The sequence below is a fragment of the Sciurus carolinensis genome, chromosome 12, assembly GCF_902686445.1.
Source record: "Sciurus carolinensis chromosome 12, mSciCar1.2, whole genome shotgun sequence".
NCBI lineage: Eukaryota > Metazoa > Chordata > Mammalia > Rodentia > Sciuridae > Sciurus > Sciurus carolinensis.
The window spans coordinates 61,519,933-61,539,782 of NC_062224.1; positions in this window are offsets into that span (position 1 = coordinate 61,519,933).

Below are 19,850 nucleotides of genomic sequence, written 5' to 3' on the forward strand. Positions count from 1 at the left end.
AGTGCAGTTTTGATTTGCATTTCCCTGATTGCTAGATATGTTGAACATTCTTTCATATATTTGTTGTCCATTTTGTTTCTTCTCTCAAGAAGTTTCTGTTTAGTTCTTTTGCCTGTTTGTTGATCGAGTTATTTCATTTCATTTTATTTTTTTGGGTGTCAAGTTTTTTGAGTTCTTGGTATATTTTGGATATTAATCCTCTTTTGTAGGAGTAACTAACCAAGATTTTCTCTCTTCACACTCATAATTGTTTCCTTTGCTGTGCTTTTTAATTTGATGGAATCCCACTTATTGATTCTTGGTTTTATTTCTTGCACTTTGGTATCTCATTAAGGAAGTTGATGCCATCACATATATGATGGAGTGTTGCCCCTGTGTTTTCTTCTAGCAGTTGTGAAGTTTATGGTCTAATTTCTAAGTCTTTGATCCATTTCAATTTTACTTTTGTGCAGGGTGAGAGACAGGGGTCTAGTTTCATTTTTCTGCATATAGTTATCCAGTTTTCCCAGCACCATTTGTTAAAAAGGCTGTCTTTTCACCAAAATATTTGGGACACTTTTGTCAAAATATCAGATGGTTGTAGGTATGTGAATTTGTCTCTATGTCTTCTATTCTGTTCCAAGGCCTTCATGTCTATTTTGACGCCATTAACATGCTGTTTTTATTACTATAGTTTTGTAAAATTTCAGATTAGGTATTGTGATGCCTCCAGCTTTACTGTTCTTGCTTAGTGTTGCTTTAGCTATTCTGGGTCTCTTATTCTTCTGAATGAATTTAAAAATTGGTTTTTACAATTCTATGAAGAATGCCATTGATATTTTCATGGGGATTGCATTGAATCTGCATATTGCTTTTGGTAGTATGGCCATTTTGACAATATTAATTCTGCCTACCCAAGAATATGAGATATCTTTCCATGTCCTAAAGTCTCCTTCAATTTCTTTCTTCAGTGTTCCATAATTTTCATTGTAGAGTTATTTTACCTCCTTGATTAGATTGATTCCCAAGTATTTTATTTTATTTTTTTGAAGGTATTGTGAATAGGATGGTTTTCCTAATTTCTTCCTTGACTGAATTGTTGTTGGAGTATCGGAAAGCCATTGATAATATGTGTGTTGATCTTATATCCTGCTACTTTGCTGAACTCATTTATAAGTTCTAGAAGTCTTCTGGTGAAGTTCTTTGTTTTAGGTCTTTTAGATAGAGGATCATGTCATTGGCAAACAAAGATAGTTTGACTTCTTTTCCTATTCGTATCCTTTGATTTCCTTTTCTTGTCTGATCACCCTGGCTAATGTTTTGAGATTATATGAATAAGAGTGTGAAAGTGGACAAACTTGGCTTCTTCCTGATTTTAGAGGAAATGTTTTAGTTTTTCTTCATTTAGTATAATGTTGGCTTTGGGTTTGTCACGAATGGCCTTTATGATGTTAAGGTAAGTTCCTTCAATCCCTAGCTTCTCCAGTGTTTTTAACATGAATGGGTGCTGGATTTTATCAAAGACTTTTTTCTACATCTATTGAGATGATCATGTGATTTTGTCCTTAATTCTGTTTAAATGGTGAATTACATTTATTTATTTGCATATTTGGACCAACCTTGCATCCCTGGAATGAAACCCACTTGATATGCATATTATGTTTTTGATGTTTTTTTTTATTAATTTTTTTTTATTTTACAGACTGCATTTTGATTCATTGTACAATTTTTCATTTCTATGGTTGTACACAATGTAGATTCACACCATTCATGTAATCATACATATACATAGGGTAATACTGTGTTTCATTCTACTATCTTTCTGTCCCCCACCCTCTCCCACCCCAGTTTCCTCTACAACATCCAAAGTTCCTTCACCCTGACACCCCCCTTCATTATATATTGTCATGCACTTATCAAAGAAAACATTCGGCCTTTGGTTTTTTGGGCTTGACCTATTTCACTGAGCATGATATTTTCCAACTTCATCCATTTACCAGCAAATTCCATAATTTTATTCTTCTTTGTGGCTGAGTAATATTCCATTGTGTATATATACCACAGTTTCTTTATCCATTCATCAATTGAAGGGTACCTAGGTTGGTTCCACAATCTAGTTGTTGTGAATTGAGCTGCTATGAACATTGATATGGCTGCATCACTGTAGTATGCTAATTTTAAGTCCTTTGGGTATAAACCAAGAAGTGAGATAGCTGGGTCAAATGGTGGGTCTATTCCAACTTTTCTGAGGAATCTCCATACTCCTTTCCAGAGTGGCTGCACCAATTTGCAACTCCACCAGCAATGTATGAGTGTGTCTTTTTCCTCACATCCACGCCAACACTTATTATTGCTTGAGTTCTTGATAATGGTCATTCTAATTGGAGTTAGATGAAATCTTAGGGTGGTTTTCATCTGCATTTCTCTAATTACTAGGGATGATGAGCACTTTTTCATATATTTGTTGATCATCTATATATCTTCTGTGAAGTGTCTGCCCATTTCCTTAGCCCATTTATTGACTGGGTTCTTTGTAATTTGGGTGTAAAGTTTTTTAAGTTCTTTATAAACTTTGGAGATTAGTGCTCTGTCTGAAGTGTGTGTGTGGAAAAGATTTTTTCCCACTCTGTAGGCTCTCTTTTTACATTATTAATTGTTTCCTGTGCTGAGAAATAACTTTTTAGTTTGAATCTATCCCATTATTGATTCTTGTTTTTATTTCTTGTGCTATGGGGGTCTTGTTAAGGAAGTCTGGTCCTAAGCCAACCTGATGGAGATTTGGGCCTACTTTTTCTTCTATTTGATGAAGGGTCTCAGGTCTAATTCCTAGATCCTTGATCCATTTTGAGTTGAGTTTTGTGCAGGGTGAGAGATAGGGGTTTAATTTCATTTTACTGCATACGGATTTTTGAATGCAGTTTGCTAATATTTTATAAAGGATTTTTAATCCATTTATGTTCATCAGGGATATTGGTCTATAGTTTTCTTTCCTTGATGTGTCTTTGGTTTTGGTATCAGGGTTATACTGGCTATATGGAATGTATTTGGGAATGTTCCTTTCCTTTCAATTTCATGGAATAATTTGAGAAAGATTGGTGTTTGTTATTCTGTAAGGGTCTGGTGAAACTCAATTGAAGATCTATCTGGTCCTGGGCTTTTCTTTTTTGGAGGTTTTTAATTGCTGTTTCAATTTCATTACTTGATATTGGTATATTTAGGTTTTCTATATCTTCATGATTCAATTTAGGCAGGTTATATGTGTCTAGGAATTTGTTAATGTCTTCCAGATTTTAAAGTTTATTAGAGTATAAATTTTCAAAATAGTTTCTAATGATCCTCTGGATTTCAGAAGGATCTGAGGTGACATCTCCTTTTTCATCTCTAATCTGTTGATTTGGGTCTTCTCACTCTTTCTTTTGATTAGTTTGACTAAGGGTTGAACGATCTTATTTATCTTTTCAAAGAACCAACTCTTCATTTCATTGATCCTCTCTATCGTTTTATTTTTTAAAAAATTCAGCTCTGACCTTAATTATTTCCTATATTTTATTGGTTTTGGAGTTAGTTTGTTCTTTTTCTAGGGACTTTAGGTGGAGCATATGCTTATTTATTTGGAATCTCTCTAATTTTTTAATGTAGGCACTTAGTACTATAAATTTTCCTCTTAGAACTGCTTTCACACTATCCCAGAGATTTTGTTATGTTGTATCTCTGTTTTCATTTGTGTTTCAAAGGATTTCTTGATTTCTATTCTTATTTCTTCTTTGACTCATTCTTCATTTAGGAGAGTATCATTCAATTTCTGTATATTTATGTAGTTTCTATCATTTTTCTTGCTGTTGACTTCTAGTTTCATTCTATCATGATCTGATAGGATACATGGGATTATACACATTTTTTTTGTATTTGCTAAGATTTGCTTTGTGGCTAGAATATGATCTGTTTTGGAAAAAGTTTCATATGCAATTGAGAAGAAGGCAAATTCAACTGGTTTGGGGTGTAATATTCTGTAGACATCTGTTAGGTCCATTTGATTTATAGTGTTATTAGGTTAGAGATAATATTTATTGATTTTGTGTTTTAATAATGAGTCTGTTGGTGATAAGGGTATATTAAAATCACACAGTAATTTGTGTTGGGGTCTATGTGGAATTTAGTTTCATGGAGTATTTTTTAATTGTAATTGGTATGCTGACATCTGGGGCACAAATGTTCACTATTATCATATTTTCTTGTTGAATTGTTCCCTTTACCAGATGTTATGGCCTTCTTTGTGTCTTCTGATTAATTTTTGCTTGAAATCTTCTTTGTCAGATGTGAGAATAGCTACTCTATATACTTAGAAAATTTTTTTCCCATTCTTTTACTTTCAGCCTGTGGATGTCTTTGCCTATAAGATGAGTATCTTGTAAATAGCATATAGTTGGATCTTGGTTTCTGATACATTCTGCTAATCTGTGTCTTTTAATTGGAGAATTGAGATAATTAGCATTCAGTGTTAGTATGGATATGTGTTTGTGGTTTCCTGCCATTTGTTTTTTTCTGTATTCTATTCTGTCTTGATTCTCATTTAGTAGATTACTCTTCCATTGATCTTTCTCTTTTTGGGAGTTTGGGGATTTGTTTTTGTGTTTCTTTGTGTATAGTTTATCTTTGAGTAGTCTTCGTAGTGCTGGCTTTGTGGTCATGAATTCTTTTAGTTTATTCTTGTAATGGACGGTTTTTATTTTTTTCCTTGAATTTGAAACTGAGCTTTGCTGTGTATAGTAAACTTATCTGGCAGTTGCTTTCTTTTAGGACTTGGAATATTTCATTCCAGGCCCTCCTTGATTTTAGGGTCTGAACTGAGAAATCAGATGTGAGCCTTGTTTGTTTGCCTGTAAATGTGACCCATTTGTTTTTCTTTTGCAGCTTTTAATATTCTTTACTTATTTTCTATGTTTGGTATTTTGTTTGTGATATGTCTTCTCACTTGATTAGGTCTATTTGGAGTCCTGTAAGCCTCTTGTATATGAATGTTTATTTCATTTCTGATATAGGAAAAGTTTTCTCTTACTATCTCATTGAAAATAATCTTTGTATTGGGCGTGATGGTGCACATCTGTAATCCCAGCAGCTTGAGAGGCTGAGGCGGGAGGATTGCAGGTTTAAAGCCAACCTCTACAACTTAGTGTAGTTCTAAGTAACTTAGTGAGACCCTGTCTCAAACTGAAAAATTAAAAGGGCTGGGGTGTCGCTCAGTGGTAAAATGCCCTTGGGTTCAATCCCTGGTGCGCACACACACACACACACACACACACACACACACACACAAAGTTCTTTATGCCTTTTGTTTGTATCTCCATGTTCTCTTTTATTCCAGTGAGTCTCAGATTTGGTTTTTTAATATTGTCCCAGAGTTATATTGTGGTCACATTCTATAATTTTTCTCTGTAATTTTTCTCTGATTGCATTCTGTGTAATAAAGATCATATAGCCTTTCTTCAAAGTCTTTAAGGGCTAAGGTTCTGTCTTTAAGGGCTAAGGTTCTTTTTTCTGCACATTCTAAACTATTAGTAATGCTTTCAAGTGAATTTTTAATTTGATTGATTGTGTCTTTCATTTCTAGGACTTCTGCTTGTTTTTTTTTTTTTCACTATTTCTATTTCTTTATTAAAGGGGTCTTTTATCTCCTGTAACTACCCTCTTAATTCCTTCCTTAGATCTTCTTTTAGTTTATTGAACATTTTAATAGTCAGTTTTTAGTAATCTTTCTCTGGGATTGCATCCATCTCACTATCAGTGGAATCCTTTGTTGGGGGATTATAGATTTGGGTGGGGAGATTTGTTTGCCTGTTTCCTCATTTTCAGAGGTCTTAGACCCGTGCATTAATTGAGGTAGATTACCCTATCTCTTTTTTTATGCATGCCCTTTAGTGTATAGTTAACTTTTTTGTTCTGGGACTTTTCTCTGTTTTTCATGTATGAGTAGATGTCAAGCTGTCAGGTCTCTCTGATTGTTCCTCCTTGGGTCCTTATTGTTGGTTTGGGCTTTTGTCTCCTCACTTCTTTGAGTGGGAGTAATGTCAGGGCTCAGGTGGAGTAGATTGTGTGTGAAGTGAGATTCACTGTTGCCTCTCAGGGGTACAGGCATTCATTAACAACTCCTACCACTCCCTGAAGGGAGGAACAATCCCCTGGAAGCAGGTAACAGGTGGAGGAGGTGGAAGGGCTCTGGAGGTGTTAACATTTTATTTCCTTTCCTTTTAAACCAGCCCTCATCTTCCCAATCTGATCTGATCATTTATTACCTATACTGACTCTCTCCACTCCTTCAACCCCACACCTCAACTGCTGCCTATGATCCCAGCCTTCTTGAGCACAGCCTTCCCTGGCTTTGTCCCTGAGTGGATTCACCCCAGCCCACTTGGACTCCTGGCCTGCTTCAACTGGTCATGACTCAAAATCACCAGACTCAAAAGAGAAGTGAGTTAGGCTCCCCTTTACCCTTCCAACTCAAATTCTCCTGAGTAGTTTTCTCCACGCCTGTTTCATTCACATTCCACCAGGCACACCTTAGTCCACCTGGTTGGCACCTACTGGGATATTGTGACAGAGTTTGCTCTAACGTTCCATCTCCAGTAGCCTCCACTGCTGTGAGATTGCCCTGAGTTGGCTCCTGCCTCAGCCCTCTGTGGCCAGTTGAGATACAGAGCACCCTTTTCAAACACCAGTGCACAGTGCAACTGTTGGATCAGCTACGTTCAGGCAACTTTTTTGATCTCAGGTTTTTCTATATCAAATCTGTGTTCTCCCTCCACCCCTGCGGTGAATCTGCACTGCTATTGCCCTCTTTGGAGCTGGGTTGGCTCCAATGTATTTTTTCTTCATTTTTTATCATATCCAAATTTCTGAGTCACAGTGTGGCTTGGAATGCAGTTTTCCTCTACTCTGCCCTCTTCAAATCCTCCTAGATTAGGATTTTTATGTAGGATGTAGGCAGTTAAGGTCTTTAATGGAGAATGCATCACATAGGCATGATCAATTATCAAATCCATGGAGCTGGGCTTGTTTACCATCAGTAATTCTACACTAGAGACATGGTGCTGGAAGACTTCCATTAGTAAGTACTTGCCCAACAAATATCCAGTGACCAGCATATTTACAAGGAGATTCGACCAGTTCGCCTATCTTCCTTCTTTCTCTGGAGTGCCCCCCATTACCCAGCAGTGAACAGGGAAGGAGTATACAACAGACCAGCTGCTTTCCTTCCTTCTTCCCACTTCCCAAGACAGCTGTTTGTATTTTAATTTTTTGGACTGTAGCAGCTTCAATAAAACTTCTATTATAATTATGGGTATTTGAGGTTTCCATAATGGCAGAGTAGCTTATGTTAGTTGAATCCTCTCACAGACAGCAATTATAAACTCTAGACAAAATATTTTTAAAACATTATTTTAAGACACTGAAAAGTAACCAAAAGCAGGAAAAACTAGAGGGTATTTGATTCAGGAGGAAGGGAAATGAACTACTACCAGGAATAAAAAATACTGAGTAGTGATAAAAGAGAGAATTCATCAGGAAGATATAACTATCCTAATTGTACATGTGCCTAGAAATAAAGCTTCCAAGCACATGAAACAAAAACTGAGAACTGAAGAGGGAAGTAGAAGAAACCACAATAATGGTTAGGAAGTGTAACGATTCTCTCTCAGTAATTGATCAAACCCCACAAAACAATTAATAAGGGTACAGATTTGAACAATACTGTGTTTCCTATGGTTGCTAGAACAAATGACCACAAACTCTGTGGCTTAAAACAACACAGATTTACTTTCTTGTAGAGACCAGAAATCCTGAGTCTGTTTCACTGGTATGAAATCAAGGTGGTGGAAGTGCTCCCTCTGGGCTCCAGGGGACAATCTATCAATCTGTGTCCCTGCCTCCCTTCTCCCTGGAGTTTCTGGAGCTGCATTCCTTGGCTTGTGATCCCTTCCTTTGCCTTTAAAGCCAAAAATGCAGCATCTTGCTTCACTCCACACAATGCTGTCTTCTCTATAGTCAAATCTTCCTTCACTTCCCTCTTATAAATACCTCTGTGATTACATTTGGGGCCCACCCATATAACCATGATAATTTCCTTATGTCAAGATCTCTAATCACACAGGCAAAAACCTTTTTGCCATATAAGGTAATACAGATGTTCCTTAATTTACATTGGCATTACATCCTAATGAACCCATTGAATGTTTTAAAATATCTTAGATCAAAAGTGAGTTTAGGGACTGGGGATGTGGCTCAGTAGCAGAGTGCACACTTTATCCTCCCAGATGTTACAGCTTAGCTAACCTATCTTAAATGTGCTCAGTATACTTACATTAGCTTAAGTTGTGCAAAATTATCTAACAGAAAGCCTATTTTGTTAGGAAGTATTAAACCTATAATTTATTGAAAACTGCACTATTACAAGTGAAAAATAAAATGGTATAAGTATGCTTTCACACTATTATAAAGTTAAAAAATCAGAAGACAGGGACCATCTGCATTCACAGGTGTCAGAGATCAGGATGTGGGTATCTTTGAGGATTATTATTCAGCTTACCACATGCACCCTCAACCCTGAAAGATTCATGATCATGTCATATAAACATCCTCCAATGTCTCAACCCATTACAGCATCAGCTCAAGCTCAAAATCTCATCTAGATGTCAACACCTCAAAAGTTCCATATCTCATTATCCATATTATCTAAATCAGATAAAAGTGAGAATTTGTGTACAATCCACCCTGGGGCAAAATTCTGCTCTACCTGTGGACTTGTAAAATTAGAAAACAAGTTATCTGCTCCTGACATAATTATGGGATGACAATTGTAGACTGCCATTCCAAAAGGGAGAAAAAAGAAGAAACAAAGGAGTCCCCAGTTCCAAGCAATTTTTAAATCCAATGGGCAAACTCCATTACATCTCAGAATCCGAGAGCAATCCTTTGTGGACTGAGGGTCTGCTCCTGGACTGAGGTACCTCTTTTCAAAGTCATCTTCCTTTTTCTTGAAGGTTAGCACATGCTTGATAAAACTATAGTTTATCAATCTATTTCTTGCTGATAGAGTCCAACAGCCTTTTATTTCATCCTTTCTCTGTTCCTTTCAGTTCAAGCTGGAACTGAAAAAATCTTGGGGGTCTCTTGTTACAGAGATTTATACCATTAAACAAAAAAAATTTCCCCACAGATCATTCCTAGATTAACCCACCTCTATTCCTAGCTCCTGCTAAAATGGTTATGGGAATCCATAAGTCACATGTCTAATTTATTCTGCACTAGCAAATGATTGTTCAGTTAAACCCTGGACTTTTCTCTAGAACCCACTTTCTTGACAGTTTTCTAATTTTAGCATCTTTTGCAATCTTGATAGGTTGAGAATTTCCAAGATCTTCAAATCTTGTTTCCTTTCACTTGCATGTTCTTCCCTCAACTTATCTTTTTTTAAAATTATCTTTATGTATGTTTTAGTTGCTGATGGACCTTCATTTTATTCATTCTTATGTGGTGCTGAGACTTGAACCCAGTGCCTCTCACATGCTAGGCAAGTGCTCTACCACTGAGCCACAACCCCAGCCCCAGTTCAACTTATCTTTTACCTCTTGAAGTTGACTATAAGTAGCAAGGCTGTATCATTAACACTTTGCTTGGAAATCTCCTTAGTTAAATATCCAAGTTCATTGTTTACAAGTTCTACTTTCTTTAAAACTGTGGGACATAATCAGTTTTCTGTCACTATATAACAAGGATCTTCTTTCCTCTAATTTCCTATAACATGTTCCTTATTTCCTCACATGAGATACTTGTCAGGGTTCTTCAGAGAATGTTCCAGGGATTAGGACCTAGTTATCTTTTGGGGCCATTATTTGGTCTATCACAAACAGTTATCCATTCCTTTCAAGTGCATATAGAATATTCACTAAAATAGGTCATATGGTAAACCATAAAAGAAGTCAATAAATTTTAGTCTTTCAGAGTATGTTCTCTTATGACAACAAATAAATTGGAATTCAATAATAATAAGATAACCAGAAAAATTCACATATATAAAATTAAATATGAAAATTAAATAGAACCCTGAGACAAGGAAAAAATTATAAGGGAATTAGAATATATTTCAAACTAAATGAAAACACAATATGTGAGTTTTTAAATTTATTTTTTGTTTTTTTTATTTTTTGGCACAGGGTATTGAACTCATGGGCACTGGGCCACTGAGTCACATCCCCAGCCCTATTTTGTATTTTATTTAGAGACATGGCCTCACTGAGTTGCTTAGGGATGCAGCTAAAGCAGTGCTTAAAGTAAAATTTGTAGCATAGATTGATTAGATGGTATTATAGAAGAAGACATGCTTAAATTGATTATTTAAGTTTCACTTCAAGAACTAGAGAAGAAGAGCAAATTAAGCCCTAAATAAATAAATATGGTAAGAATGTTGAACATTGGAACTCTCCTACTGGTAGTACAAAATGATACTCTCACTTTGGAAAAAAAGTACATCCATCCATCCTATGACTCAGCAGTTCCTTCTCCAGGTTTTTAACCAACACAAAGAAGATAAAAAGTCAGAAAAATTCTTGAACAAGAATGTTCACAGCAGCTTTATTAATAATTGACCCAAACTGAAAACATCTCTAATGCCTATTAATAGGAGGCGAGATAAATAAATGATGGTATACTTACATAATGGAATATTCTACCATGAGGAATATAAACTAAGGCAGCTCAGTGGTAGAGCACTTGCCTTGAATGTGCAAAGACTTAGCTTTGATCTCCACCACTACAGAAACCAAAATGAAAAACAAAAAGAATAATGAACTGCTGATACATATGTAGTGGGTTCTTATAATTTTATGTTGCCTTGGCATCCATTTTAAATATACTTAAAAACTTTTCTCATACCAGAAGTGGGACTTAGTAACATTCAATAAAATTTTCAGTTCTACCCCTGCCCCCGGTTTCTCAATATGGTCTACCCAGCTATCTGCCTTATATAACTGCTCTCTGGTGACCACCTCACTCTGGGACAGCTAGATACAGCCTACTTGACTAGTTCTGCTGACCCTCTCATCCTGCATGAAATTTGTGGATATGCCATGGTGACCACCTCTCAGCCACAGTGTGATCTCCTGGAAATTGTGCCTGCCTGCTTTAAATCCACCAATTAATACTTCCCACAGCATGCATATTTGGATAATGACCTGCATTCAATAACGGTCTTGGCTCATGGATCTCTCTCTCTGAACTCCCTGACCTCCATTTGCATGACTTCCAGACATGCCACATACTCCCAGGACCTATAAGTAATAAAGTCTTTATTTCCATCTTGTGTCCCTTATAATTATTGAAGGTGCATTCTTTATCTTAAGACTCTAAAATAAAACATATGCAACAGCATGAGTACATCTCAAAAAAATTATAGAAGACAGACACAAAAGAATATCTACAGTCTGGGGGTAGAGTAAATGGAAGAGCATGTTCTTGGTATATTCCAGACCTTGGGTTCAATTCCCAGCACAAGAAATTATCTACAATAGGATTACATTAATAGGAAATTTAAAAATGGGCAAAATTAACTTATATGACAGAAATCGGAATAGTGGTTTCCTCTGGGGGATAAGGTTAACTGAAAGAGGGTGTATTCTGGGTGATAGAATTGCTGTATATTTTGTCAAGATAGTGGTTACATACATACAATTATTTAAATTAATTGGACTATATATTTAAGATCTGTGTATTTTACTGCATATTAATTTTAATTTATTTTATAAACTATACATTATTTATGTTAATATTTGTGATGGGCATTTCAACAACTGAAAAATAAATGCTACTTATAGTAAAAAGCAAATCAATATACATTTTACTGGGTTTCTTCCTCTCCTATTTTGTGATCATAGTAAACATCCAATACCTTAAAATAAACAATTAAAATTTTTAAATATTTTGTTATCTTTTCTTTGCTATTTTCCTCCATCAACTTAAGAGTTTTTGCCCAGCTGTTTTGGGAAATTTAAAAAATTTGTTTCTTTTATTTGTATTTTTTTTCTGTATTTCTCTTTAATCTATCCAGAATTTGTTTAGAAGGAAGAATGCCTGCTTCCGGTGATGCAGAGAGACCTCTCTTTTCACCTCTAAGTTCCCTCCCCTGAACTTCTTGTGGTCTACGTGATTGCTTCCTCTGACCAAGAAAAAAGAGCTGTAGCAAAGCACGAAGGAGCTTTTCAGGTGGGAGCTAGAGAAGGTGTTTATCTGCCTCCAAAGGGGTCCTGTGTCCTTTGCTTATGGTGATCTTTCTCTAAATGACCTCATTTTCTGATTAATACAGTTTGAAATTGGCCTGTTTCTTTGAAGTTAAAACAAATTGAAATGTTCAAAAGAAGGCAAAGTGGAAACAGTCACCTGAAAGAATAGGAAAATACTCCAGATGGAATAGCATAACCATCTTGTGATACCTATGAAATGTTGTACATTTATAAATGGGAAACTCAGGGGAAATTATTTGTGGGTGATTGGCTTTAGTTTTTGGCACTAAAAGTAGGAATCTGAGGGTAGTGCCTATATCTCACAGGGTTATTTACATGCTAGGTTGGTGGTACTTGTGCTTTATCATTGTCATGGCACAAGTTGAAGAGAATACTGATGTCCCAGAGACTTCTGAAAATGAATTCTGTATGGTAACCATTGCTACAGTTTGGACCTTGAATGTTCCCCAAAGGCCCATGGGATGAATGCTTGGTCATCAGACTGTGGTACAATTATGAGGTAGTGGAATGTTGGGGAGGTGGGGCCTAGTGGGAGGAAGTTAGGTCATTGGGGACACAACCTTGTGGGATTTATGGGGATCCTGGCTCCTTCTAATCTCTCTCTTTTCACTTCCTGGCTGTCATGAGTTGAGCAACTCCTCCCACCACATGCTTCCACCGTATGTTCTGTGTCACCATGGGCCTAGAGTGACAGGGCCAAGTGACAATGGACTGAAACTTCTGAAACTGTGAGTCAAATAAACCTTTCCTCCTTTTAAGTTGAGTCTCTCCAGTGTTTTGCCACAGCGATGAAAAGCTGGCTAACACAACTTACTGGCAGCAATGGCAACATCTTCAAACCCAAAAGCAGTCAGGTATTTACAAGTTGATCTTCCATTGATGTCATGGCACTTATTTCAGAATTACTTGAATTTGTAATGCTGCAAAATATGATAAGATAAAACTGTTTGAAAACTGTCTACAATTCACAAAGCTATTATTATCCCCTCTGTTTAATCACCCTGGGAGCCTCATTTAGAGCACTGTTGGGTGTCTTTTTTTAAAATTGCTGTTAGAATCAGAAGATGATCCACATGGGGAAATCATCTTGTTTTTCTTAATCCATAGCAGTTGGTTCTGAATAATTTGGCTGTTAGCAAAATCCAATTCACCCCAGAAAGGACAAAGATTTGTCACCAGTGAAGGAGTTAAAGAGAATGTGCTGCAGACTCCCTTTGGAGATTTGCACAACAGAGTTGTGGATGATGTCATCAGTTAATTGGTATTGACAATAGTTCTTTGAATAAACTTTGGGCAGGCTTCTAAATCTTCCCCTGGTCTCATTCATGTACTTCTAGTTTAGCAAAAAATTCTGCTAAGTCAGTTTAGCAAGAAACTCATACTGCCACACCTAAGGACACTGCATATCTAATGGGTTCTTCATCCTCCACCATTCCACAGGTAATGTCTGATCACCATGGCCTATCTTCAGCAAGAATCCCATTAAGTCTGTGTGATACTGTGAATATGTGTATCGAGTCTTCTTCCTCATCTGCAGGCATACAATTCCTAAAATCCTTGGACTCTCCAAAGTAATGAGTGAATTTTGTATGCAAATGAGTTGATGGGTGACTGGCAGCTCCTCAGTAACTTTAGGATAGGACTAATCACCTGAAAAATCCAAGGCAGGCTTACAGGATTGGAATTCTCAGTCTTACCCACCAACCTCCAGGGAAGGGAGAGGGGCTGAAGTTGTTGATTGTCAATGACCAATGATTTGATCCATCACTTATATGTAATGAAGTCTCTATAAAATCCCAAAGGGAGGGGTCAGAGGGTTTCTGTTAGTTGAACACACAGAAGTTTCAGGAAGGTAGTGTGCCTAGAGAAGGCATAGAAGCTCTGTGCCCCTTCTCACATAACTTGTCCTGTGCATCCTTCATAGTACCCTTTATAATAAACCTGTAGGTGTACACGAAATGTTTCCCCGAGTTCTGTGAACTGCTCTAGTAAATTAGTTGAGGAGGGGGCTGTGGGCACCCCCAGTTTACAGCTGATCCATCAGAAGCAGAGGACCAGGTAAAACTACCTGGTACTTTCAATTGGCATGGGAAGTGGGGCCGTCAGTCTCATGGGACAGAGCGCTCACTTGTGGGATCTGATGTTACTCTCAGGAAAATAGCAGCAGAATTGAACTTCATCAGAGGTCACCCTGCTGGTGTCCACTGCGGAACAGTTAGCTTGCTTGATAGATTGGGTCCCCCGCAACATTTGATTGTCAGAAGCGTGTTGTGAGAGTATGGTGAAACTGAGCTTGTTTATTCTTATTTTCTCAAGAGTCAGTTTTAACTAGAATCCCCAAACCGTGATGTATTACCTTAGTACTTTTCCACCCCCTGGCCCTCACCCTGCTCTTTGTCTATAAATCCCCATTTCCCCATGCTGTGTTTCAAACTGAGCCCAGTTCTCTACAGGTCCCTTCCCACATGGTTGTGAATGAAGTCTGTTTTTCACCACCGTTAACTTCGGCCAGCTCTGGTTTGTCTTTGCCGGTGGCACTCCTCTGGGAGATTGCTCCACAGGGCCTTCTCTGGCTGGGACACCTCAGTTGTGCCTGGCTTGTCCTTTCCCTGGCCTTGCTACTCCACAGCCCCACTGCTTACATGCTTCTTCTGTGTGCCACTCTCTTTTAGGGCTTTGTTTTGGACCATACGAAGCAATGGACACGGATGTGAACCTGGCTCACAGGCTGCTCCTCTGCAGAAGTCATACCTGGTGCTAACATTCCTCCATTCCCCATTTTTTTTTTTTTTTTTTTTTTTTTTTTGCCCTCTCCTGCTCACACCTGATGCTTTCAAGGATGAATGGTGGTGAAATGGTTCTCAGGAGTGGAAGGAACAAAACATAAAAAACAACCGCTTTCCGACGCAGATGATTCAGAACGGTAACAGTGATTCATTGACTCCTAGCTAGGACTGAGTTCCTTCCTTCATGCCTCCTCCGTCCCAACCTTCCCCTCCAAGCCCTAGGAATGTTCCAAGGTCCTAAAATGTTTACTAGTCTCTACTGTCTTCCTTCTTCTCGTCACACATTCCCTGTCATTACCCAAAAAGCATACTTTCCAGTGCACTTTCATTTAACCAAAAAAAGAGAAAAGCTGAATGAGTTTTTGTTCATATGAAACACTTAAAATATGTAAAAAAAAAATTACTACAACTTCTATTTATGACATTTCTAAAGGTGTAGTAATCTCTGATTCCTAAGTAACCATTCTTTTCTGGCCTATTTCTCCCTTTGCCCTTTTTTTTTTTAACTTTATTTTTTGATTGCCATATAATATGCATAACAAAATTTACCATCTTTTAAACTACTCTGAAGTAGATGGTTTGGTAGTGCTAAGTATATTCCTAGCATACAGCTTGATCAATACCATCCATCTCCAGAACTTAAAAAAAAAAAGAAGTCAAACATTTTTAAGGGCGGTTTTAAATTCATAGCAAAAATAAGCAGAGAGCACCAAGTTCCCAGATCCTCCCTGTCCCCTCCACACACAGCTTCCCCAACTACCCACGTCCCCTACATTTGTTACAACTGTTGAATTGATGGGTGAACATCGACGGATCATTCTCACCCAAAGTTCTCTAGAACCTTGTTGACTTGCAAAACTAAACTCCATACCCATTAAACATTACACTAGTCCCTTTTGTCTTATTCTGCAGGGAATACTGTCTATGACTCCAGTGGGTGTCTGAAACCATGAATAGTATAGAACCCTGTATATACAGCTTTTTCCCTATGCATCCTGCAGGTTTGCTACATAATATCAGAATTAATCTTCCCTTCTATGTTTTATGCCCCGGTGCCTCCTTTGCATCAGTACCCTTGGGCTTTGAGGCCTTTGGTAAGTAAAGTAAGGGTTACTAGAACACAAGTACTATAATACTGGGGACAGTTGATCTGGTAACCAAGAAGGCTATGACTAAATAAGTGGTAGCATATACAGTGTGAAAACACTGGACAAAGAGATGATTCATGTCCCAGGCAGGGTGGAGTGGGACACTGCAAGTTTTCATCATCTTACTCAGAATAGAAAGCAATTTAAAACTATGAATTGTTTATTTCTGGAATTTTCCATTACTATTTTGGACTTGCAGTGGTAAACTAAAACCACAGAAAGTGAAACTATAGATAAGGAGAGACTATTGTAACTGACCATTCCCTTCCCTTAGCTCCTGGAAATCACCATTCTATCTCTATGATTTTGATAACTCTATGTATATTATACAGGTCAAATCATACAGTTTTTAAATGTTTGTGTCTGACTTGCTTCACTTCATTTAGCATAATGTCAACCTCAGGCTTGACCCATGTTATAACATGTATCAGAACTTTATCCCTTTTCAAGGTTGACTAATATTCTGATGCATGGATATACCACATTTTTATCCATTTCATTCCCATTGATGAGTACTTGAGTTACTTCCATGTTTTAGCTATTGCGAATAATGCTACTATGAAAATGGATGTACGAATATCTCTTTGAACCATGCTTTCAATTCTTATCATTGTGTACCCAGAAACAGAATTGCTGGATCCTATGATAATTCCATTTTGAATATTTTGAGGAACTATCAAACTGTTTTCCATAGCAGTGGCACCATTTTACAATAAGTGGATGAGAGTTGCAATTTCCCCATCCTTTCTTTTTTTCTTTTTTTTTTTTTATTGTAAACAAATGGGATACATGTTGTTTCTCTGTACATGGCGTAAAGGTATACCATTTGTGTAATCATAAATTTACATAGGGTAATGTTGTTGATTCATTCTGTTATTTTTTTCCCTTCCCCCCCACCCCTCCCACCCCTCTTTTCCCTCTATACAGTCCTTCCTTCCTCCATTCTTGCCCCCCTCCCTAACCCTAACTCTAACCCTAACACTAACCCCTCCCACCCCCCATTATGTGTCCTCATCCACTTATTAGCGATATCATTCGTCCTTTGGTTTTTTGAGATTGGCTTATCTCACTTAGCATGATATTCTCCAATTTCATCCATTTGCCTGCAAATGCCATAATTTTATCATTCTTTATGGCTGAGGAATATTCCATTGTATATATATATATCACAGTTTCTTTATCCATTCATCAATTGAAGGACATCTAGGTTGGTTCCACAATCTGGCTATTGTGAATTGAGCAGCTATGAACATTGATGTGGCTGTATCTCTGTAGTATGCTGATTTTAAGTCCTTTGGGTATAGGCCAAGGAGTGGGATAGCTGGGTCAAATGGTGGTTCCATTCCAAGTTTCTAAGGAATCTCCACACTGCTTTCCAGAGTGGCTGCACTAATTTGCAGCCCCACCAGCAATGTATGAGTGTACCTTTCTCCCCACATCCTCGCCAACACCTGTTGTTGCTTGTATTCTTGATAATCGCCATTCTAATTGGGGTGAGATGGAATCTTAGGGTGGTTTTGATTTGCATTTCTCTCATTACTAGAGATGTTGAACATTTTCCATATGTTTGTTGATTGCTTGTAGATCTTCTTCGGTGAAGTGTCTATTCATTTCCTTAGCCCATTTGTCGATTGGATTATTTGCATTCTCAGTGTAGTTTTTTGAGTTCTTTATAGATTCTGGAGATTAGTGCTCTATCTGAAGTATGATTGGCAAAGATTTTCTCCCACTCTGTAGGCTCTTTCTTTGCATTGCTGATAGTTTCCTTTGCTGAGAGAAAGCTTTTTAGTTTGAATCTATCCCAGTTATTGATTCTTGTTTTATTTCTTATGCTATGGGAGTCCTGTTGAGGAAGTCTGGTCCTAAGCCAACATGTTGAAGATCTGGACCTACTTTTTCTTCTATAAGATGCAGGTCTCTGGTCTGATTCCGAGGTCCTTAATCCATTTTGAGTTAGTTTCATGCATGGTGAGAGATAGGGTTTTAGTTTCATTCTGTTGCATATGGATTTCCAATTCTTCCAGCACCATTTGTTGAAGAGCTATCTTTTCTCCATTGTATATTTTTGGCCCCTTTGTCTAGTATGAGAAAATTGTATTTATTTATTTGGGTTTGTGTCCGTGTCCTCTATTCTGTACCATTGATCTACCTTTCTATTTGGTACCAATACCATGCCATTTTTGTTACTATTGCTTTGTAGTGGAGTTGAAGATCTGGTATTGCAATACCCCCTGCTTCGCTCTTTCTGCTGAGGATTGCTTTAGTTATTCTGGGTTTCTTATTCTTCCAGATGAATTTCATAATTGCTTGCTCTATTTCTGTAAGGTACATCATTGGGATTTTAATTGGAACTGCATTGAATCTGTATAGCACTTTAGGTAGTATGGCCATTTTGACAATATTAATTCTTCTATCCAAGAACATGGGAGATCTTTCCATCTTCTAAGGTTTTCTTTAATTTCTTTCTTAGTGTTCTGTAGTTCTCATTGTAGAGGTCTTTCACCTCTTTTGTGAGACTGATTCCCAAGTATTTTATTTTTTTCGAGGCTATTGTGAATGGGGTAGTTTTCCTAATTATTCTTTCCAAAGATTCATCACTTATGTATAAAAATGCATTAGATTTATGTGCATTGATCTTATATCCCGCTACTTTACTGAATTCACTTATGAGTTCTAAAAGTTTTCTGGTGGAATTTCCTGGTTCCTCTAAGTATATAATCATATCATCAGCAAATAGGGATAGTTTGAGTTCTTCTTTTCCTATTCGTATCCGTTTAATTTCTTTGGTCTGTCTAATTGCTCTGGCTAGAGTTTCAAGGACAATGTTGAATAGAAGTGGTGAAAGAGGGCCTTGTTCCAGTTTTGAGGGGGAATGCTTTCAGTTTTTCACCATTTAGAATGATATTAGCCATGGGCTTAGCATAGATGGCCTTACAATGGTAAGGAATGTTCCCACTATCCCTATTTTTTCTAGTGTTTGAGCATGAAGGGGTGCTGTATTTTATCAAATGCTTTTTCTGCATCTATCGAAATAATCATGTGATTCTTGACTTTAAGGTCTATTGTATATGGTGAATGACATTTATTGATTTCCTGATGTTGAACCAACCTTGCATCCCTGGGATGATACCCACTTGATCATGGTGCACTATCTTTTTAATATGTTTTTGTATGCAATTTGCTAAAATTTTGTTTAAGATTTTTGCATCGATGTTCATTAGGGATATTGGTCTGAAATTTTCTTTCCTCGATGTATCTCTGTCTGGTTTAGGTATCAGGGTAATATTGGCTTCATAGAATGAGTTTGGGAGTGGTTCCCTCCTCTTCTATTTTATGGAATACTTTGAGAAGTATTGGAATGAGCTCTTCTTTAAAGGTTTTGTAGAACCTCGGCTGAGAATCCATCTGGTCCCGGACTTTTCTTTGTTGGTAGGCTTTTGATGACTTCTTCTATTTCATTACTTGAAATTGGTCTATTTAAATTGTGTATGTCCTCCTCGTTTCGTTTAGGCAATTCATATGTCTCTAAAACCTGTTGATGTCTTCGAAATTTTCTATTTGTTGGAGCATAGATTTTCAAATAGCTTCTAATTATGTTTTGTGTTTCAATTGTGTCTGTTGTGATATTTCCTTGTTCATTCCGAATT